This window comes from Triticum dicoccoides, chromosome 1B (genome assembly GCF_002162155.2).
Source record: "Triticum dicoccoides isolate Atlit2015 ecotype Zavitan chromosome 1B, WEW_v2.0, whole genome shotgun sequence".
NCBI classification, from domain to species: Eukaryota; Viridiplantae; Streptophyta; class Magnoliopsida; order Poales; family Poaceae; genus Triticum; species Triticum dicoccoides.
In genome coordinates, this window is record NC_041381.1 from 262,972,158 (window position 1) to 262,981,413 (window position 9,256).

Consider the following 9,256-nt stretch of genomic DNA (forward strand, 5'->3'; position numbering starts at 1 on the left):
ATTTGTAGAAGAACTTGGCCTATCCATCATTCCAAACAAAATTTGAGTGGTAGAAGGAAAAGAATGTGTACCAAATGTACCTTGACCGAAGTTGAAAATGAATCAAGTTCACTCCAATGCAGACAATGAAATAGCCCTTTTAGTACCAATTCTTGTCGGTTCACACACCTACATACGTAAAAGCTTTTGGTGGAGCTTGGTTAGGATGGTGGCACAAAATTTGATGCAATAGTAAGTGAGCTTCAATAATGTTGGAAAAGGTTCACAAATTTTCAAATGCAACAAGTATACCAAGCAAGTATGGGTACACGGAAACACACACGCAAATAGATAAGTGGGATTGTGCAAGCCAAAAGTGAGCCAAAATGTGGAAACCACGAAAATGCTCTTGTTGCACAATACTAGAGAGACGCTAGCACGATTGCACAATAGGCGGATACGCAAACTTGTGCACAACCTACTAGGCAAAAATGCAACTATCTCTATCCCAAGTATGCTATATGTATGGTATTTCAGTGCAATGATCCAAGACGATCCAATATGACAATCTTAATGTAGTATGATGCTATGTTTCTTGTTCATAAGCTCTTTGCTTATCTTTCCTCTTTGCTTAAAAGCTTCGGTGGCTCTTTCACCTTTGAGCTCTTTTCTCATGCAAAACTTCACGAACCAAGATAGCAATTGTGTATGCTATGACAACTTTGTGACATACAAGTGGATCCCAAGATATGCACCACTATGGTATGGTATGTATGCTATGGAGTATGATCCCTAATGTGCACAAGTCACGTTGCCGACAATACTCAATGGCTAGTCTCGATGGGTAAGCTACGCAAAATGAGGGACATGTGGTGTATCAATGCAATTGCAAGGTATGACAAAGATGTCATCGAAGTTACCGTCCTTGGCGATGATGAGACCCTTGCGAAGATGAGCCGTGGTGGTGATGACATCAACCGTACCTAGATAGCCGACACACAAAAGGATATGGGATCCACAACTCAAAATCTCAAGGACCAAAATATGGCAAAATCGTCATAAGAGGTATCGGGGAAGATGGTGGTGTATGTGGGTTTGGAAGATGTGGTGGAATGTGGGGTTGTGGTGGTGGTCGAACTGACAAAGTTCAGTTTCGTCAGGGTTTTACGGACGTCCGAGCTTTTCCGGTCGTCCAGAGCCTGGGCGAAAATCGGGCTCGGGGAGAAGAACTGTGAGATTTCCGGGGAAGAAGAAGATGGTGTGGTCGAAATCGAGTGATATGGTGGATGGAAAAGGGTGGGGAGGGTGGGGAAAGCTAGATCCACATGTAGCAACACAAATCCATGGACCAAATCCACCAAAATCTCAACTCACCAACAAATCACAAAAAAAAATTGGGGCCATTTTTGGTGGGGAATTTTCGGAATTAGGACGAAAACAACAAAATCAAGCTAGGAAAAGAGGGGTCGGGGCTCCAAAAACATGATCAACGTGGCTCATGATACCAAGATGATGTAGGGCGGAACCCTAGGTGGACGATCTTTCACGTTTGGAGTGCATCCTATGGGGAATCATGAAGAACATGCGGAAGCACAAAGGGGAAAACACGGGGAAAACGAGAGAGAATCACGAAACTGACATAGAACCAATCACACGAGTGCTAGATCACCGAACACATAGAGATACATATGATCCACAATCAACAATGGTAAGGATACGAAGGAACCGTTCTTCTCCGTACGGAGGTCTTGATGATCTTCCCTAGAAAGGGGTCTTGAATCCGCTAGGGGGATCTTCTCCGAAGAGGTCCTGAGCTCCGAGGAGAAGTAACCAAGTGGATGAGCAAGGCTCTCACACAAATATGAGCTAAACCAATGCTAAATCTAATTAGGAGTTGGGGGAGACCTATTTATAGTCGTAGTGCAAAAGGAGGTCAAAGCGAAGGGATACAAGGGCTCTAGCCCGCAGGTTCGGTCACTCAGGGGTCGGATGTCCGGAAGGTGTCGGACGTCCGGAGGCTCGGGATGGTCTGGACGTCCGGCTGGGCTCGGGCATCCGTAGAATCGGCTCGGTCATAGGTGTGTCAGACGTCCGAAGGGGGTCGGTCGTCCGGAGGTTCGTGACGGTCCGGACGTCCAGAAGTCGTCGGTCGTCCGTAGATTTGGCTCGGGTGCTTGTTGTCCGGTCGTCCGGTCCGCCTCAGACGTCCGTAGATTTGGTTCGGATGGCGAAGTACCGGGCGTCCGGAAGGCTCGGTCGTCCGTGTCCTGGGAGTCGTCGGACGTCTGGACTTGGTCGGTCGTCCGACGCCTGTAGCTTCAGCAGCCTTTCTTCTTCTTCTTCAACACGCTTGGGGTCCTCGTCGTCTTGGCTCTTGCAAGTGGTTGTTCCTTGGCTCACCTCCATGTACCTGATTACACATAGAGTTTCCGAATGAGGTAGTAGCCATGTCTCGTGAGTAGGAAGAGGGAGTTCGGAGAGGAGCAAGTTTACCTTATCTTCGATAGCCTTAGCTCGGGCTCGTGTCATGGGTCCAAGTGGTGTTGAGGGAGATGTAGATGCGTCCATGGGGATGAGCGTGGGATGCTCCGCATCAGGGTTTCAAACCCGTAAACATTGAATCATACGATGGCACAACAGATCCTGTGGTTTGGATCGAGGACTATCTCCTCCATATCCACATGGCTCGCGGTGATGATCTACACGACATCAAATACCTCCCACTCAAGCTTAAAGGACCAAATCGGCATTGGCTTAACAGCTTGCCAGCAGAGTCAATCGGTTGTTGGGAAGACTTGGAAGCCGCATTCCTGGACAACTTCCAGGGCACCTATGTGCGACCACCAGACGCCGATGACCTAAGCCACATAATTCAGCAGCCAGAGGAATCATCCAGACAATTCTGGACACAGTTCCTAACCAAGAAAAATCAAATCGTCGACTGTCCGGATGCAGAGGCCCTTGCAGCCTTCAAACATAACATCCGCGACGAGTGGCTTGCCCAGCACCTAGGACAGGAAAATCCAAAATCCATGGCAGCCCTCACAACACTCATGACCCGCTTCTGCGCGGGAGAGGATAGCTGGGTAGCTCGTAGTAACAACATGACCAAGAGCCCTGGTAATTCAGATACCAAGGACAACAACGACAGGTCGTGTCGCAACAAGCACAAGCGCCTCATTAACGGCGATACTGTTGAGGATACGACAGTCAATGCCGGATTCAGAGGCTCCAAACCCGGTCAGCGGAAAAAGCCATTCAAAAGAAATACTCTGGGCCCGTCCAATTTGGACTGAATACTCGATCGCTCGTGCCAGATACACGGCACCCCCGAAAAACTAGCCAACCACACCAATAGGGATTGTTGGGTGTTCAAGCAGGCAGGCAAGCTAACTGCCGAAACCAATGACAAGGGGCTGCATAGCGATGACGAGGAGGAGCCCCGGCCGCCGAACAATAGAGAATAGAAGGGCTTTCCCCCACAAGTGCGGACGGTGAACATGATATATGCAACCCACATACCCACAAGGGAGTGGAAGCGTGCACTAAGGGACGTATATGCGATGGAGCCAGTCGCCCCAAAGTTCAATCCATGGTCCTCCTGCCCGATCACTTTTGATCGAAGGGACCACCCCACTAGCATCCGCCATGGCGGATTCGCCGCATTGGTTCTTGACCCAATCATTGATGGATTTCACCTCACTAGAGTCCTGATGGATAGTGGCAGCAGCATGAACCTGCTTTATCAGGATACAGTGTGCAAGATGGGCATAGACCCCTCAAGGATTAAACCCACAAATACGACCTTCAAAGGCGTCATACCAGGTGTAGACGCCAACTGTACAGGCTCAGTTACACTGAAGTGGTCTTCGGATCACCGGATAACTTCTGAAGCGAGGAATTAATCTTCGACATAGTCCCGTTCCGCAACGGCTATCACGCACTGCTCGGACAAACCGCATTTGCAAAGTTCAATGCGGTGCCGCACTATGCATACCTCAAGCTCAAGATGCCAAGCCCTCGAGGAGTCATTACGGTCAACGGAAACACCGAACGCTCTCTCCGAACGGAGGAGCATACGGCGGCCCTCGCGGCAGAAGTACAAAGCAGCCTCTTAAGGCAATTCTCGAGTCCGTCTATTAAATGGCCGGACACCGTCAAGCGTGCCCGGAGTAACCAACAACAAGACCGCCTGGCACGTTCCGAGCACGCGTAGCAATGTGGATCCAACCCCAGCCCTCGTGAAATTGCGAAACCAGTACTACACGTACATAATTACGCTCTGGAAATACCATGGGCATAGGGGGAGGGGCACGACCACGGCAGGCCTAGAATGCGGCTCAACCGCACCAGGGGCTCCCAATTGTGTCATTCTTCTTTTTTCTCTTACTTTCAGGACTCCTTTCTCAAGAAGCCCTGTCCGGCAGTAGAATCGCCGAACACACGATGCAACAGCCAGGGAAGCAGAAAGCCACGTCGAGTGTCCAGGTGGTCTCTATAACGAGCAGTATACTTGTTTTACATAACATCCCACAGCTCGCTCCTGGAGGGAGACATGTCAAATAGTCCCGTCCCTTGCTTATCGCTTTGTATCGTTCTGCTTTTACCCCAGCTTTTTTGAATAAATAATGCATAGCTTTTACCTATTATTGCATTCCTTTTTTATTTTATCTATACATGTTCACTTATGACATGTTGCACCCGTATGTTTTGGTACGGCCAAATACACCAGGGGCTTAAGTACCCCAAAATATGGTGTGATAAGTCCGACTACTTTCACAAGTGCGGCACCCCGAACTTATAGCATTATATGCATCGGCTCCGAATCATGTCTTGGGTCAATAGTTGGGTTTGCCCGGCTCCCATGTTTTGGTACCTTACGTTCCGTTATATCGGCTAAGGTAGCGCTGGGAGAACCACTGCGATTGTGCCCTGGTTGAGCTGGGTTAAGCACCTCAGTGGAGAAAGCTAAAACTGATCGTCATGATAGGGCAAGAGCCGGTCGCTGTTCGAGAGGTTTTTCGAGTCCCTAAAGACTTATGCCGCTTAGAGCGAGGAGTCGGATTTGTCCGGCCCAGGCGTGGATAGCACTCCGAACTTGGTCTTCCGAATACTAGGTGCTTCGCCGAAATTTAAAATTATAGAATTCTGTGGCTAAGTGAGAGTGTTCAAGCATTATAGTCCGGTTGCCTTGTTCGTTGCGTTGAGCGCCTCCCTCGAAGGACCCAAGAATGGGAAAAGAGCGCTCAAGTTTATCCCGAACAACCCAGCACTCGTGGCATGGGGGCAGAAGCCAACGACTCCCCATCTCTCAAATTTAATAAACGGCCGCATAGAAGGTAATATTTTAAATTCACAAGAGTTGCTTAGCGCATATGAACAAGTTTTCAAGCGTACAGGATAACAAATGCGAGTTTACTAAAAAATTACATCTTTGGAGCATTCACCCACTATAAGGCGGGCACCCTTCAGGACGCCCTGATAATACATCTCGGGCTTGCGATACTCCCTGCCCGGCGGTGGAGCGTCCGTAACAAGCTTCTCAGCGTCCATCTTGCCCAGTGCACTTTAGCACGGGCAAGGGCCCTATGGGCACCTTCGATGCAGACGGAGCGCTTGACGACTTCAATCCATGGACAGGCGTCCACCAGCCGCCTCACCAGCCCAAAGTAGCTCCCAGGCATGGCCTCCTTCGGCCACAGCCGAACTATGAGGCCCTTCATGGCCTGTTCGTCCACCTTATGGAGCTCGACCAGCTGCTTCAGCTGGTCGCTCAAGGGCACCGGGTGTCCGGCCTCAGCATACTGAGACCATAACACCTTCTCCGTCGAGCTCCCTTCCTCGGCCCGGTAGAACGCGGCAGCGTCGGACACAGTGCGGGGCAGATCTGCGAATGCTCCTGGAGAGCTCCGGATTTGGGTAAGTAACAAGTAATTCACTTTCACGTGCTTGCTTTGTATGAAGAATGCCTTACCCGCCGCTATCTTCTTTATTGCCTCAATTTCCTGGAGGGATTTTTGGGCTTCGGCCTTAGCGGCTTTGGCGCTCTCAAGAGCCAATGCGAGCTTGGACTCTCGAGTCTTTTAGTCACGCTCCAAACTCTCGTGTTTTTCCATGAGAGCCTGGAGCTCTTGCCGCACCTCCACCACCCACGCCTCCTACTTCTCTCGCTCGGTGCGTTCCGCGGCCGCATTGCTTTCGTCCCTGGACACCGCTTCCTTCAGGGTCGCCACCTCGTTCGTGGCCCCTGCAGTTCTCATGTTATTCCTGTTATTTTTTGCAACCACATTTTTTATATACTTCCATAAGGTATTACTTACCTTCCTTGTCCTCGAGCTGCTTCTTGGCAAGGCCGATCTCGTTCTCGGACCGCTCGAGGCTCTGCTTCAATGCATTGACCTCTGTAGTCACTGCGGCAGAGGTCAGCAGCGCAGCCTGCATTCCCATATTGACATACTTATGTTAGATTCCTGCGTACATCTTTTTAGATCCTCAATTCGGCTTTTCTTTCCGAACACCAAACTGAGCAACAGGGGCTACTGTCTATGCGGTAATATTTTTACATATCTTAATACATACCTCAAAGCCTGTTAGAAGGCTGGCACAGGCTTCAGTCAGCCCGCTCTTGGCGGACTGAACTTTCTAGATCACCACACTCATAACAGTGCGGTGCTCCTCGTTGATGGAGGCGCCATTAAGCACCTCCAGCAAATTATCCGGTGCCTCCGGTTGGACGGAGGTCACCGGTGTCGCAGTCTCACCCTTCTTACGAAGGGGCCGCCTGCCGGACTCCGGAAACACTGAAGGTTCCGGTGCGGGGTCCGACCCAGGGTCGGACTTAGATCCCTTTGGGGTTTGATCCCCCTCGTGCCCAGAGTCTGGGAGGTTGCCTTGCGGCACCTCCGGGACCCCCTCCTCCTGGCTGGGCCCCTTTTTGGATCCCACCTCGGTGTCATCCGTAGCGCGAGGAGAGGAGACGGCCGGAAGTGAAGTGCTATTCACGTCCGACGAAGCCAGGGAGCCACTCGTTAAAGTGTCGAGCCCGTCCTTGGGCGGGCTGCAGGGTTATATTTGGTGTTAGGAGATTCTGTGCGACAAATAAATTGCCATGAGTTATTCTGGTATCCGGACACATACGATCTCGCTAGGGGCTTAGACCTCAGTGGCCACTCCTCTTCGCCGTCGTCGACGTTGGTGGAGTAGTCCGGAGGAAGGTTCCTTCCTTTCTTGGACCCTCCAGCCTCCCCAGTTGGGGCGGCCTTCCTTTTCTTCTCTTCCCCCGCTGGGGGAGAGGCCTCTTTTTCTTCCTCCTCGTCTTCGCGGGAGGAGTCTGCCTCGGAGTCATCGAACGATGAGTCCGACAACACCTGGCGCCGGGAGCTCCATCGAGTTCCCGTGGCCTTCTTCTTGGCCTTCTTCTCCGGCACCACGTAGGGCGCCAGAACCAGTAGGCCCATTAATTGGGCGTCCGCTGGGTCTTCTGGCAAGGGAGCCGGACAGTTAACCTGCCCGGACGTCTTTTGCCAGGCCTGTCAAAGGTAAAGGGAGTTTAGATCCTGCATAGAGTCAAACTATGGAAAACAAGTGTCCTCTAAAGGATAAAATATCTTACCTCGCCGGCTTGACGCTGCGAGCTGAATCCGCAATCTTCGGTAGCGGATGTGGGAGCCTCGGCGCCCTTGAACAGCACCTTCCAGGCATCTTCGTACGTAGTGTCGAAGAGCCTGCTCAAGGTTTGGTGCTGTGCCGGATCAAACTCCCACAAGATGAAGGCTCATTGTTGGCACGGGAGGATCCGGCGGATGAGCATGACCTGGACTACGTTGACGAGCTTGAGCTTCTTGTTCACCAAGGTTTTGACCCAGGATTGGAGTCCGGTCAGCTCTTCCGAATCACCCTATGTTAGGCCCGTATCTTTCCAAGAGGTGAGCCGTGTAGGGAAGCCAGATCAGAATTTGGGGGCCGCCACCCATTTAGTGTCACGCGGCTCGGTGATGTAGAACCACCCCGATTGCCACCCCTTTATGGTCTCCACGAAGGAGCCCTTGAGCCATAGGACGTTGGGCATCTTGCCCACCATGGCACCTCCGCACTCCGCTTGGTGGCCGCCCACTACCTTCGGCTTGACATTGAAGGTCTTCAGCCATAAGCCGAAGTGGGGCTGGGTGCAGAGGAAGGCCTCACACACGACGATGAACGCCGAGATGTTGATGATGAAATTCGGGGCCAGATCATGGAAATCTAGGCCGTAGTAGAACATGAGCCCTCGAACAAATGGGTGAAGTGGAATACCTAGTCCGCGGAGGAAGTGGGTGAGGAACACCACCCTCTCATGGGGCCCGAGGGTGCGGATGAGCTGCCCCTTGTCGGGGAGCCGATGCGCGATGTCGCTGGACAAGTATCCGGCCTTCCGCAGCCTCTTGATGTGCCCCTCCGTGACGGAGGAGGCCATCCACTTGCCTCCCGCTCTGGACATGGCTGGGGAAGGCTGAGGCGAGATGTGCGGACTTGGGCGCTGGAGCTCGAGTGTGTGGAAATGGATAAGAAAGGAGGAAGAAGGCGTAGGTAAAAAGGTGGATCCTTATCCCCTTATATGGACGGACGAAACTATGCGTCTCCACCAGCCTAGTAAAACTCGCTTATCTCCCAAGCGCCATAATCAATGGCGCGGTTGGGTTACCCACGCCCATATTGATGAGAATCCCAGAATAAGGGGACGCGATCTCTGCTTTGACAAGGCGTACCAAGGAAACCACCTCGCTAAACGCGCTGAGGTAGTAAAAACGATTGGGATAAAGGCTTGGCCGTGGTGTGATGTCATGCCACGAAATACGTCAGCAGAATGAATTTGTGTAAATATTATTCTCTCTACGGTGGTATGTGGAACTTATTTTGCAGAGCCGGACACTATCCTTGTGTTCAAAATCTTCTATGAAGTATTCGGAGGAGGAACCCGCCTTGCAATGCCGAAGACAATATGCGCGTCGGACTCGTCGTCATTGAAGCCTTGTTCAGGGGCTACTGAGGGAGTCCCGGACTAGGGGGTGTCCGGATAGCCGAACTATCATCTTCGGCCGGACTCCTGGACTATGAAGATACAAGATTGAAGACTTCGTCCCGTGTCCGGATGGGACTTTCCTTGGCATGGAAGGCAAGCTTGGCGATACGGATATGTAGATCTCCTACCATTGTAACCGACTCTGTGTAACCCTAACCCTCTTCGGTGTCTATATAAACCGGAGGGTTTTAGTCCATAGGACGAACAACAATCATACCA